The sequence below is a fragment of the Anopheles maculipalpis genome, chromosome 2RL (assembly GCF_943734695.1).
Source record: "Anopheles maculipalpis chromosome 2RL, idAnoMacuDA_375_x, whole genome shotgun sequence".
In the NCBI taxonomy this organism is placed as follows: Eukaryota; Metazoa; Arthropoda; class Insecta; order Diptera; family Culicidae; genus Anopheles; species Anopheles maculipalpis.
In genome coordinates, this window is record NC_064871.1 from 67,748,175 (window position 1) to 67,761,552 (window position 13,378).

Here is a 13,378-nt window from a genome sequence, read left to right on the forward strand (position 1 = left end):
AAATGCATCATAAAAAGCAGTAAATTCTCTAACTGTGAACGAACAGAACCGAATGCGTAAGAAAAAGTAAAAAAATAAACCAGTAGGTGTGAGAGCGCGCAAATCCGGTTTGCAGAGATTCATCTTTAAACCTATCCCGCGTCCGTCCGTCCATTCAGTTCCAGTTCCTTATGCTGTTTATATACCCCCTTTTCGGAACTCCCCTTCGCCACCGCCACAGGGAGAGCGCGACGACTCATATTTGGTCGTTCAATGACCTTTTCGTGATACAGTTTCTTTTCTTCTTCTTCCCCACGGTGTGGATAGGTTTCGTCCTTCGTCTCTGGGGGTCAAAACCCCCGTCCAGAGTTTGCACCATGCTGTAATGTGGCGTATGTGTGTGCTACTCTCCCTCCTCAACATTAGGGTGCTGTTGTTGCTGCTGCTGATCGATCCAACTGACCGACAGACCGAGCCGAACAACATGGTACCGGTACGAAAAACCAGAAACGGCCGCGGTGAGGTGGTATCAAGAAACAGGTTTCTTTCTGCCAGTTAATGGACCAAGTTCGCGGCCACAATACTGCCCCATAGGAAATCAATTTCGCTTTTATTCCTTCCACAGCCGCTAGGCTTCAAGTGTGCCTTGCTTACGAGGCGTGTTTCTGACCTCTCCTGAGCTTTAACCGGGGGAACTTTGCCGAGGTAGTTCGAAGCGTAGAGAATTAAGCATCTCACGTCTTCCGGTTCGGAAAGTCGCAGCGAAGAACCGGGCGGGTGGATCAGCTATCAACGCACAGGATGATAGATGATCGAGAAGGGAAGGTTTGAGTGCTTTTCAGGAGTGTCTAACTCCTTGCGAGCAACCCTGTGTGTCCAGCCGGAAATGTGTGGGATACACCCGACGACGAGGAATCTAGAAGAGCGTAGGAATGGGTAGAATTTCAATGTTTTATTCATGAAAACATACCACACGCTCGCTCTTTCTCTGCGTCATCTGCTCTTGGCTTCCTCCACCATGAAACGAAGCGCGAAAGCAGCCAATGTTTATGCGCATGACTTCGATAGATGGAGACGGACGGACAGGGGCAGTAACACAGCAGCATAACTTCAGTAAGATGCTATGCTCCGCACACCGGCAACGAACTGACCCAGGAAAGTAACACATAAACGTCCAACGTACACCACTGTGTGCTTGTGTGTTCGGTTTGCGGTTTCGGAAATTATACATGGGAGCAAGATCAAGTTCGGTCTTTCTCCCCATCTTCTTACATGCTGTGTGTGTATGCTGACGGGTCCTGCCTTATCCCCTTTCGGTTGGATGTTTCATTAGTCTGCTGGGTTCTTCTTTAGATTTCAACCAACTAAATACGTCGTCTTGCTCTCTGTCTTCGTCCCTCTCTCTCTCTCTCTCTCTCTCTCTCTCTCTCTCTCTCTCTCTCTCTCTCTCTCTCTCTCTCTCTCTCTCTCTCTCTCTCTCTCTCTCTCTCTCTTCTAGAGAGTTCACCTGCATTCCAACCACATTCGCAACGCGGCATTTGCGGGGAAGCTTCCTTCGGTCGTTAATACTTTCAGTCAAACATGCCAAAATGCCGTCAGATGGTAAGATTGCTCTTTCCAACAATAAGCCCCTTCTTGGCGGCACATCCAGCAAGAGATCGAGTTCTATGAGGTTTAATTTGCAGATCCATTTCATCGTTGGACTCTCCCAACGATACAAAGATCGATTAGCGGTAAGAATTTTGCTTTCGAAGTTATTAAGTTTTCGGATTGCTCCTTCAGCTCTGTTCCTTCAGAAATTGATGAAGTTAGTTATTATTTTATTGAAAATGTATGTTTAGATCTTAAGGATCAGAAACTCGAATGTGGGATGATCTGTACAGCATGCCAACGAAAATAGTTTCTTTAAAATAGTGATGAAAATAACAACTCTTTATAAGGAATTAATTCACTCTCACTCACTCCCAAACTGGGATTTAAATATTCTAACAACTCCATTGGGAGTGTTCGGGATGCGGCAGTCTTCGAGCATCGGGATTACCTCTCATATCGACGTCACGCCTCTCATAACAGCTGTGACAACGCGCGGCGCTCCGAGCTCCAAAACAATTTTCAAAACTCTATATTGATTTAAATCCCAACAAAGTTATAAAAACTCCTTCTGATTCGAATTCCTCTGGCGACTATTAACTCCTTAGCAAAGAGCAAAGAGTTTAAAACATCTTTCTGGTGAATTTAAGACTAGTTTAAAAGAAACAATTGTTAATATTACCAAAAAAAAAATTCAACTGTCTCTGCTGTCTCTGCCAACAGCATTACTGTTAATGTTAAGGAATCTTAAGGAATCTTTTCCGTTTTGTCTACTGTGCACGGCTACCTACAAAATTGTGCATTCCTAACCGAACATTGACCGAAAGAAAAAACTGATTCAAACACCATACAAAAGATCGACCGCCAAATGATGATCGGGTGAAGGTTGTGAAGTGAAGATTGAAATGAAAATTCCTACACGCTTTTCTGCGGGTAGATTGGTAAGCTTAGAACGCATTTTACTCTCATTCGTTTCGTTCACACAGTCCACGGGTACATCCGGATCTCATATGTTGTTACTCGCCGAACACCGGAAGGAATGCAGAGCATTTCTCGTCTAACTCGGTTGGACTCCACCAATATCACCTAAAAACCAAAACGAAATACTTTCTCTGCGTTCTTTACCTTTTTACCATGGAAAATCTACGAAATTGGACACAATCTTGTTAGATGTAGGGTTAGCGAGTGAGTACATCAACCTTCAATCTACCCATGTCTTTCCCTTTGTAGGGGCGTTCCCATCCCTTCCTTTACATGGGGGGCGGTTATGAAGTAAAAGGGACCCAACACACGCACGTACGTTCCACAACGATTTCAACAATGTTTCCAAACAGGCGAACAGGGCCTTCAGACAGTAACCGTAACCGCAGCAGACAACAAACTGTACGGAAAAACGATTACCTTTCCACACTGGTGATAGGTAAGGTGAACAGCATCCACACACGGTGTGGAAGTAACCCGTGGTGGTGTATATTATTTCGAAGGCAACATTACTTCTCAAGCCCTAACTCATTACGCGCTCGAGAAACACTTAAGCACCATTTATCATCGGGAGAATATTTGGAACGTTTGGGTCCACCACCAGCACCAACCAGATGCCATATCCAGGCTCTTCTACCCGCGCTAGACAACACGATGTTCGACGACGAGCTTGATGATGGGAGTTTACGATGAGTTTAGGAAAAGTTCATTATTTATCTTGCACGTACGTTTGCTCCTCCACCTTTAGCACCGCATCGAATCGAGAATGGGATGATATTGCTAGTTTGAGGTTGTCAGATTCTTTGTGAGAAAAAGCTGAATAAAATAAGCATCTTTGCGATTATGATTATCATCTTCATCGTACCCGTAATTAGCAACCTTCCTGCTAAAAGGGAACAACTATTGGAGTTGGTTATTTTTTGGGAAAATATGCTACAAATATGCCCCTTTCTCGATCCTAGCGATTTCCCATACAATAAGCAACCGGTAGCGTCCAAATATTATTGATTGACTCCCATCGATGATCAGTGCAACAATCTTTCCTATCACTCTTCACGCATTTCTGCCGGAATGCAAGCCCCAACAATCCTATGCAAGCGGAACGAAACATACGCCAAATGTCATGGGAATTCACATTCCTTCGCGCCGAGGGTATTCAGTCCTGCGACAAAGGAGACACACACACGCAACACGCTCGGTGGTGAAGCGCAAACATCCCCCGCATAATAAAATAGCTCCGGAGTAATATTTCGGTTCGAGAAAAGCGCTGCAGCACACGATCCTGGTGGTTCCTGGTAGGAAAATCCGGCCAACAACAAATCGAATGGCCAGAGTAGCCGAGGCTGGAGGTAGAATTTACGAGGAAATGAATTTAATTAATTTTATGCGTGCCCATTAAAAACATATCCCCTCTCCCCAAACGGCGCACGGTTCGGTGGACGATCACAACATAGGGGAGAACTGTAGTACAACACCCGGATCGTACCGGCGCTGGGGAGGGTTCTGCAAGGTGGAAAGCTCCTTTTTGCGTGCGTTTTTGATATTTTCCCTGATTATTATGACTTTTTTTGCTCTCTCTCTCTCTCCCTCGACTAGATTGTTTACAGTGCTCCTATGCACGCGAGAATATGTATGGGAATGTAAGTGTAGCGCATGTTTTGGACCATACGGGTGGAAGAACGACATTTTGTTTGTGATTCCGGTTCCGTTCCAGTAGACGGGTGTGGTTTGATTAACTATCCCCATAAGGGAGAAAGCGCAGCCTATGAATGTGTGTAGTTTATATATTGATTTGAGGTCAGATTGATTACGATAGTATTGCCGAGGTGAATGAACATTTTCTGAGGACATGCTAATGATGCCGGAACAAATCATTGTTCATGAAATTGAAATGAACATGAGGTTGTTGGGTGTTGAAAATAGCCACATTTAATGCAAAATTTAAGTATCGCAACATTATTTTAATCATTTTATTTGTTGTTTTAGAATTTTCAACTACTTTTGACGGTTACTGATTTATCACTTTTCTTGTTCGTTGTATTTTATGCTTTGGCTTTCTTCTTCCATCTGGAGAAAGACGTAATCGATTAATAATAAGCAACAGATTCCGAATATCCACTTACAGTATTTTGTGACCGCAAAATGGAATATTTAGGCTTTTCCAAACTGTGGTTTCGTCGTTATCAAACTTTGAACTTGTTGTCAGAGTGTCCTTCTAAATCGTGAAGAATATCGAACAGGATGGAGACTATCAGAGGTGGATTTAATCCTTCTCAGGGCCTAAGCAGAAAGCAGTGGGGTATTCATAGAGGGGCCGGCCTGTAATTAAACATCCTGTGAAAGGGTGACAAAGGCGAACTGAAGGTCTTTGGCAGAATAGATATCGGAGCCCCTTCAAGTGCGAGATGTCCTGAAGACAAACTACCGACAAGAAGCATCGTCTAATTCGATAAGCCGAGAGAGAGGGAAGGTCTCTCGAGCCGTCGGGGACCGTTGCCTTCTGTCAGTATTTATAACAATCAATTTGATTTTGGGCTCCAGCTCAGAGGCCCTTTCGAATCGAGGGTCCCACGCGGCCGCCCAGTCCGAGTATAGGAAGATCCGCCTCTGGAGAATATTCTGATTCAGAGTCGTCCATGTGATAATCACTCAGAATGAGTTGATGACGTTGCTTGTGAACCATTTATTATTTCTTAACGATGGGCACGTCATCCATCGTGGGGACTCTCCACTGACCCAAACACAGATAAATGCGTTATTTTAAGTAAGCCTCTAATGATGAACCCAATCGAATGTTTATGTAGACAAGACGGAGTAGCAATTGATCCTGTGTCAGAACGAGCTTATAAATACAATTTCTAGATAATTAACCCTTAATAATAGTCTAGAATAGTAATAATAATATAACCCTTAATCGTTAGTCCGATCAGGTTCCACAAATTTCATATAGCATTTATTGTTAAACTCCTAAAGGATTTAAATTCATTACTAACGTAAGTTACCGGTGTAGGAACGAAAAAGATAGACCAAAACACTGCATTACCTTTCATCAAATAGATTACGCGACCGATTAACTGCTGGCGATAATTTGTCACGATAAAAAGGACGTAAAGAAAACAATCCAAACCATTAACTGGTAAAATGATAAGATATTCCGACGAAATTCACCGGCAAATCTTCCCCGGCAAGCGGAGACGTGATGACGGACCGTGTGAGAGAATTATCTTGGCCTCCGCTGTCGGTGACATAAAGCTTTAAAATATTTGCCAAACCGGGAAAGCTGTTGCGCGCGGAATTTTAACTAGCCAAACGGGCCCCGAAACGATCTAGCCGCGAAATGACGAGATAGAAGAATTTCGAAAACAAACGTACAACTAACCGAAAACGGGATAATGGGTGGGTGGAGGGGGACGGGAGGACTAACATCCATGACGGAATTAGCGATTAGAACATGGGCGATATCATGCATGAACAAAGGCGCGAATTTGGAAAACAGGAGACAACAAAAGGGGGAAGAAAAGAATGAAAGAAAGCAAAAACTCGAGCAAAAAATCAACGCAAAACCGCGCAAACTTACACACGCAAAAGATAAGTTTGAAGGGGGAAAGGGGAAACGAGAGAAAGAAACAACAAGAATCGAGAAACGAGGCATAACAAAGTGTGGCGATTAAGTAAAATGGACAAAATGTTAAATAACGCATGTGAAAAAAGAGCACCCGTACCTCCACCATCCCCCCCCCCCCCCCCCTTCCCAACACGCACTAGACGAACGAAACACAGAAGAAGAAAGAGGTTGAGAAAAAAGAAAAACTTTGTAGAGGGAGGGAAAAAAAAAATGGTGAAAATCTTTATGAAGTTAATCGAAATATAAAAAAATGAATTGGGCAATGGAAGGCACGAGGAAAGACAATAATGATTGGGTTTAAGACGAGGTGCCACAATGAACAGAAGATACTGGGAGAGTTGTAGTAGCTGAAAACGGAGGAGTTGGTTGGAGCATATGGACGGCAAAACGGAAGAGATCCACACACATCAACACAGGAGTAGAATCAACCATTCAACTCCACCAAGAACCCCTCCCCGGTGTGGCCCTGACCGCCAGGAATGGTAAAAGGGAAGACAGTGTGTGTGTGTGTGTGTGAAGCGAGAAATATGCTGCCGCAAGGATACATGCAACAACACCACAAGAAAAGCATGTTCATGCTGCAATAAGAGAGCAGCGCCGCTTAAGCGCGAAACATGCAAGAGAGATAAGAAGCACAACACTACAGAGCAAGTTCTCTTCGTACACGGTCGCGAACAATCGCGCGCGCCAAAGACCCCAACGGGCAGGCAAAGCAGAGCACAAACAAGACACAAGACACAAAAAGGAATCGTTTTTCACAGTCAATGTATGACCTTGGTTTTCGGTCCAATGACCGGCGCGCGCGTTGAAAGAGACACGGGGGACACGTCGCCGTTCGTTCGCCGACCGGGCACCCAAAATTCGCCTCCAAATGCGTTGCGCATTTCGTCCGCACATTGAAAGCAGAAGTGCATCTGCTGCGGGGGGAGGGGGGGGGGGGGCGAAGGAAAATTTGCATTTACGGTTCTCTGCTCTTGATTTGTTGTTTTGCGATTTTATTGACTTCGGTTCTGTTTTATGTATTTACCTTTTACATACATTCTTGCAATGCTGAAGGGGAAAGATGTATTTGAAGTACAAGGGAAAAATTTGACTTAAGTAGATGGCAGTATCCTGGATAATTATGACTACGAACCCTGTGGCCGTGAAAGAGTCACCAGTGTTGGGGAAGATTGGCCTTTTGTTTGGTGTTTTTATGTACAAATCATTATCAACTTTCACTAGTAACCTTGGCATTATGAGTTAAACTTGCTCTCCAAAACAGAGTTATGGGAGATGGAGATTTTATTTCGTGTCTGTATCACTAACAGTGTCACTATTTTCGTTAACTGAAAGGTCTATTAGGGCTTAATACTGGGAGACGAATAGTCAAGTAGTCCAAGAAGGCTTAGACATACAGCTTTGAATGAAGGCTGCAAGCTGATAGGACCTATCGAAGGAAGTTGGAAGAGTGTGTGAAGACAGATAATACTCAAAACATCACACATAACTTTGTTTTTAAATTCAGATAAATAACTACTTCCCAAGTTCATTTGGATTCCTAATTTAAGTTGGAGCATTTTATCGAACTCGAACTCGAACTTGTTTCTTTGACAGCATATGAATATTTCCGGGTTTCCTAAGGAATTCTAACACCTGTTCTCCTGTACTCACTCACTACACTCATGTTGGCTTGCTCTTTTAAAGAGCACGTTGTCGTGACATGGCCCAGTCAACAATAAATCTCCAGGAAACTCGATCCCTGACTGATCTCCGACAGGTCACCCTTCACCTGATCCAGCCAACTAACTACGCCTCGTGCCGAGCGAGACGCTGAAGAGGATCTTTCTGGTGGAGCATGAGTCCAGTATCCTCATCTCGTGCCCCAGCCAACGTATCCTTCCGGCTTTGACTACCGTCAGGGTATTAGCACCGCCAAACAGCTCAGCTAGCTCGTGGTTTATCCTTCTACTCCACACGTTCTTCGAAAATGGCGAGTGCATTGGCGTCCTCCGTCAGCATGGTCCAAGACTCGTACCCGTAGAGGACTACCGGACGTATCAAGGTGCAATAAATCGTTCATTTAAAGCCCTTATCATAACACGATGGAAAATGCTATCCTTCAAAGCGAGTTTGACAGATAGTTGCCAGGTATTAAAATCGGAATTTAGCATACACTATTCCGATTTGGTTTTGAGAAGCAAATATCTTTCAAATGGAATTACAAGGCATTGTTGTTGTCCCGGCTTGATGATAAATAGCAAAAGAAAGCATGTAATTGATCTTTTTTGATTTTTTGAGCGCGCATATTCACGAAAAACTATTTTTCTGTTTAAATTTTCAAAATCTGAACCTTCCTCTTCTTCTTCTCAATGACCTTCAATGGGGCTTCTTTGCTCAATGACCTCTAAGGTCATGCCGGCCATCGAAATGGCTTACTACTGATAAATGTGTTATCACACGAGCGGATGGTATTTTTCTGTCAAAAGCTCATTTTGACAGATAGCATCCGAATCAGCCGACAGAATTTTCTCCCGTGTACCCCTTAATACACCGACATAAATCGTGGATAACTTCCGGAAGCTTTTACTATTTGAATGCTTCATAATTCGGGAAAAATCGCTCTAAAATCAAGTAAAAACTTGTATGCCATCCTAGATGGTTTCGATTCCAGCTTTGAACCAACTACCTTCCTAGACGTGATACGAGGAGGTTAAAAATAATGTGCACAATATGGCTGGTGCTACAGGGGTTCAGGTGGTGAAGAGGATTGCGCACCTCACCAAGGAAGGGGGCGTATAAATTATACAGAACCATTCATTAATTGGTTGCTTCCGTTTCTGTGAAGGGGTGTAACGCCGGTCTGATGAGGCGCCGCCTCTCTTTCTTCCCTCTTCTACTATCCCTCGCCAATAAATAGAGGAGTGGTCTTTACACAACCCTTCCGCGCACTGTCCAGTGTCTGCAGACACTATAGGCGATGGAATGGGGGTATGTGTACGTGTGCGGGACCCCGTGTCTGTTTTTTCCTCCCCAATGAGTCCACCATAATTCATTCGGATCGGGAGGGTTTTAAGACTAGCGGCGGCACTCTACCCACACACACACAGACAAGCATCGAGGGTTGGAGTTTTGATTGGCATTTTCTCAGCGGCTGGCAACCCAAACACCCCAAGCCCCGGACGGCGGCGGCGGAAGTAAAATTAAGAAGGAAATATGCAAAGTACGTTCTAAGGAGGAGTGGAAAAAAGGCAACGTTTAGAAAAGTGTATCATTAGGTAATCGTTCAGGAAGCGTTCATTATCGCAAAAGTTGTCTGATGGAGGCATATGCGGGGGATGGTGGGGCAGCATGATGATGATAAACAATACAATTGTGAAGAAAGCTCAGGTGAAATGCGACACCCTCGAACACTGTTCGTGCGGGAAAACGGACTTGTATATGCCACGTTTCTAAACATTGTGTCGTACACATCCGGCAATCGCTTGGCATGGGTGGTGTGTATTTGCTTCAATAAGCACAAAGATTCTCCCACGGATCAGTCGCTTTACAGCAAGGGGTTGACCGAGTTCTGGGGCAGGTGCATACATACACACACAGCTGACAGATAGGCATCAGAACAGCCACTCATTACACATCTAAATCGACTGCAAAGTTCACCGCAAGGAACAAAACCGCACCGCGCGAGAGGTTAACATCGAAGAAGTTAATTAGCTTAAATTAAAGCCACCGAACGCGATTAGACGCACATCGTCGTTTAAAAGGGCGAGTCGAAGGGGTAAGGGAAACCAGTCAGTCACCTTACTATCCCCCTTAGCAGTCTCGTCCCGTTCAATAATGTTGATCCATATCTTTGCGGTAGGGTTTAGAAGAAGCGAATGAACTCGTCAACACGATGACGAACCTCTTTAAGCAGATACTACAATAATGCTTACCACCCAGACACACACACACACACAGCTACCAAAGTTAGCTTTACCGTTGGCGTACCTTCGTACCTTTCCAAGCCGGTTCAAGCGGCACAACATCAAACGATGCTCGGCCGTACCGCTCTCAGGTCTTTCGGTTGCGTCTTTTTAACATCGTTTCTCCTTCACACGTACCCCACAAGGAGGTTCGAGTTTGACACCTTGTGAAACGGAGGGGTGGTAAAGGAGGCCAGTTTGCTCTACATGGTCAGGATGAACAATAGTTTAACGCATCTCTTGCATAAAATACTGTCAACATGACAGGTGCGATCAAGCACATGGTTTGCTTCAGTACGCAGCCAAAACTTCAAATTGAAAAGCAGCGTGTGACAATTTCGATTTGATAATTAAACTATTTGCTATAAATATAAACGACAGAAACGTTTCCTTTACATCAAAATCAAAATAATAAAAAGTACAATATTGATAGTTAAAGTCAACAGTTCTGGTCGAACGGTTCGGATCGCTCCATTTCCTGCCTGACAACAATTCCACCATGGTACGGTGTGCGCGCTTGATTCACTCACCCCGACCGACCCTTTTAGCACCTTCTAGCGCGGATAGGACGGGCCCAACCAAGGCATGTTAAAAATCGTTCAACCTACGCCCGCTCGACCGCCCGAGATGTAGGGGCGGGTCGATCGGTTACGTTCGTCAGTGTGTTATTTAGTTGCTTATGCATTTCAGTCTGAACAAAGCGTCGAATTTAAACCACCTCCCAAAACGCTGTTCTGTAAAGAAACCGGGGGTAGAGCGCTTGACGACATTCATACCATCATCATCATCGTGTGTTTGGGGCTCAACAGTTTGCTGCTGCTGCTGCTGCTGCTACGTACGGGTTGCACCTCTCGATGCCGATGCAACTCAGCGCTTTGACCCTCCACCATATAATAAACTAAACCGGAGAACGATGGTAGGAGAGGTCGGTCTTCTTCTCTCGTTTCTGCTTCAAATGCAAGTCTCAGAGCCATGTTTTGTTCCGGTGGTTGCCGTGATATCCGCGTGTGGGTTTACAACACTTCTAGCTCTGCACTGCAGGCCGTGTGCTAGTGTGTGTGTGCGTGTTTTTTGCGTGATTGGGTTTCGCTCATTGGTCCTCCCCACGCTTCGTGTCTGGGCAGTGCATCCCCGGATGCACTGTGTCTGGGCGGTGTGGTGTTGTCCATTTTGTTACCAGCAAAGACCTGCACAAGGTTAACACATTGTCCCGGTTTGTTTGGTGGGCTACTTTAAAAGCGAAGGCAAAAAAATCTTCCCCAACACACACACACACACTGAAAGACACGAACGGTGCACACCAATGGAGCCCTGGCTTGATGGTGCCCGAAGGGCATCTCATCTTCATATGCTGGCGCAGTAGTGACTTTAAAGCTGATGTTGGGAAGGTTTCTTTACACGGCTGGGGCTATTGTGCAACTGTGCGAGAAACGGTACGAAGATAGGGGTGGGGGCAGAAGAGAATGAGTTACCATACTCGAACGAGGCGAACCGCATTCTAACTGCAAATGCATGTAGGAAGGACACGCAAAGACCGAACGTGCGAACGTATGATTCGGTATCCAAAACGGTGGATGATTTGAATCTTGAAACGTTTGATGGATGGTTCAAGGAAGCGTTTGTAGTGTAACGGGTTTAAAATAGAAAAATAAAAAGGAAGTCGTGAAGAAACTTCAAAACTCCTATCTTATGTAGTTGAACAAATCATCAGTCCTCACTATGGGGAAACAGTCTGGAAGGGATTTTAACTCCGGATCTGCTGTGTGAAGATCATTTGCCTGAGAGCCGGTCTAATGAAGTTTATTTTGGTCCCAACTGTGCTCTGTATATTTCAAGGATACAGTGTCCCGCATTCTACAGTGTACCGCATTCTATACAAATAATTTTGATGAATCACGTCTTGAGACTGATATCGAACATTTTTGACCGCCTTCTATAAAGTCTCTGAGACATTTTAGTGATTGAGCAACACCAACAACACAAGCGGAACATTAAAGTGCAAAAATACTCAAAATTTGAGAAAAGAATGTTTAAACAGCTTACAGCAACACATCTCTGTCAATAGGGGTGATTGTGAAACACAAACGTCTTCTCAAACGTCACATAATTGTCACTTTGGTATTATGACTTTCCGTTTGGCTAAATCAGACGTTTAAAAATCGATGACAGATGTTTGTCGAACGGAAAGTCAAAAATTTGCATTTGCAAACGGAAACGTGCGTTAGACCGAAAGTTTTCCGTCAGTCAAGAGCATTTGTCAAGTTTGCATTCATAAAAAAAAAAACAGGTTTAAGCGTTAATCTATAGAAAAGTATATATATTTTACGCTACCAGAACCATGAGAGTTCACCACGAAAAAAATATCCACCACAAAAAGTATATTATTAAACCAAACTGATTCATTAGTTACTGATTTTAGTGAAAATTAGCATTAAAGGACAGGTTTAATTCCAATGATATCATCTGTGAATGTATGAACTGAGCAACCTGTGCCAGTATGAATGTATGCAAAAAGTCGACGAAACTTTCGTCCACTCTAAGGGGTGACCATAATACAAATTTGCTTTCCGTTTCGCCTTGACAATCAGGCCTATTATCAGGGAAATATTGATTGTATTATCCAACAGCTTTGTTGATTACACGTGTAGCAGATTCATCTGCTGATGATTGTTTGACACATTTGTTCTTGAAACTCCATTGTGTGAAGTCGAACTATCATAGAACCTTGAACCATTTAGCTGCCTTTGACACAAGAGGCTAATATGGACTAGGATCTTTTCACTGCGAATAGATCTGTTCGTCTATGTAATATTTATGTAATTGTGGTGATAACCTGTGACCATCTCCAAGATAAACTCCCCAAGAAAAACACACCCATTGCAGGCAGTGTGTTGCAATGTTCGGGGGGGTCTATTTGGTTGAAAATACTGATAAACAGGTTGGTCAATCCATTCCTAAAAAACCCGAACTACTCGGCAGGTGCTGTGCTTCCCCCTCACACACTGTTTGTACAAAGTTTCCTCACATCTCGTTTGCTTCGCTGACACGGGAGGTATGGACACACGTCACCGTTCTTATCTACATGTTGCCCTCGGTGGTTGTGGAACATAAGTGTGCAAACATCCCGGCCGTAAGAAGAAGCACACACACACGCACACATGCATAATTCTTTCCATGAAATTTATCTTGGACCGTGGGAACTATTGTACTCCAATGGGGAGGACTCTGCTGAGCACACGAACTTCTGCGTTTAGAGGCA

General features: G+C 44.1%; 3 protein-coding genes across 7 annotated transcripts in view; 1 reads left to right on the top strand and 2 right to left on the bottom strand.

Moving 5' to 3' along the window:
- The window catches only part of LOC126568794 (chromatin-remodeling complex ATPase chain Iswi-like), a 157,806-nt gene extending 152,759 nt beyond the window's left edge, over positions 1 to 5,047 (bottom strand). The window contains exon 1 of the mRNA XM_050225427.1: positions 5,042 to 5,047. The gene's annotated coding sequence lies outside the window, so the exon portion shown is untranslated. The remainder of the gene's footprint in view (positions 1 to 5,041) is intronic.
- LOC126568810 (exportin-2) overlaps positions 1 to 13,378 on the top strand; it is a 487,296-nt gene that overhangs the window by 444,687 nt on the left and 29,231 nt on the right. The window lies entirely within an intron of this gene.
- Positions 1 to 13,378, bottom strand: part of LOC126556357 (V-type proton ATPase 16 kDa proteolipid subunit c) — a 286,536-nt gene that overhangs the window by 34,130 nt on the left and 239,028 nt on the right. Inside the window, exon 1 of one of the 2 annotated variants that reach the window (XM_050211622.1) lies at positions 3,275 to 3,279. The exons of the other annotated variant lie outside the window; for it this stretch is intronic. The gene's annotated coding sequence lies outside the window, so the exon portion shown is untranslated. Of the gene's footprint in view, positions 1 to 3,274; positions 3,280 to 13,378 lie in introns of those variants that run through there. 2 annotated transcript variants of the gene reach the window in all.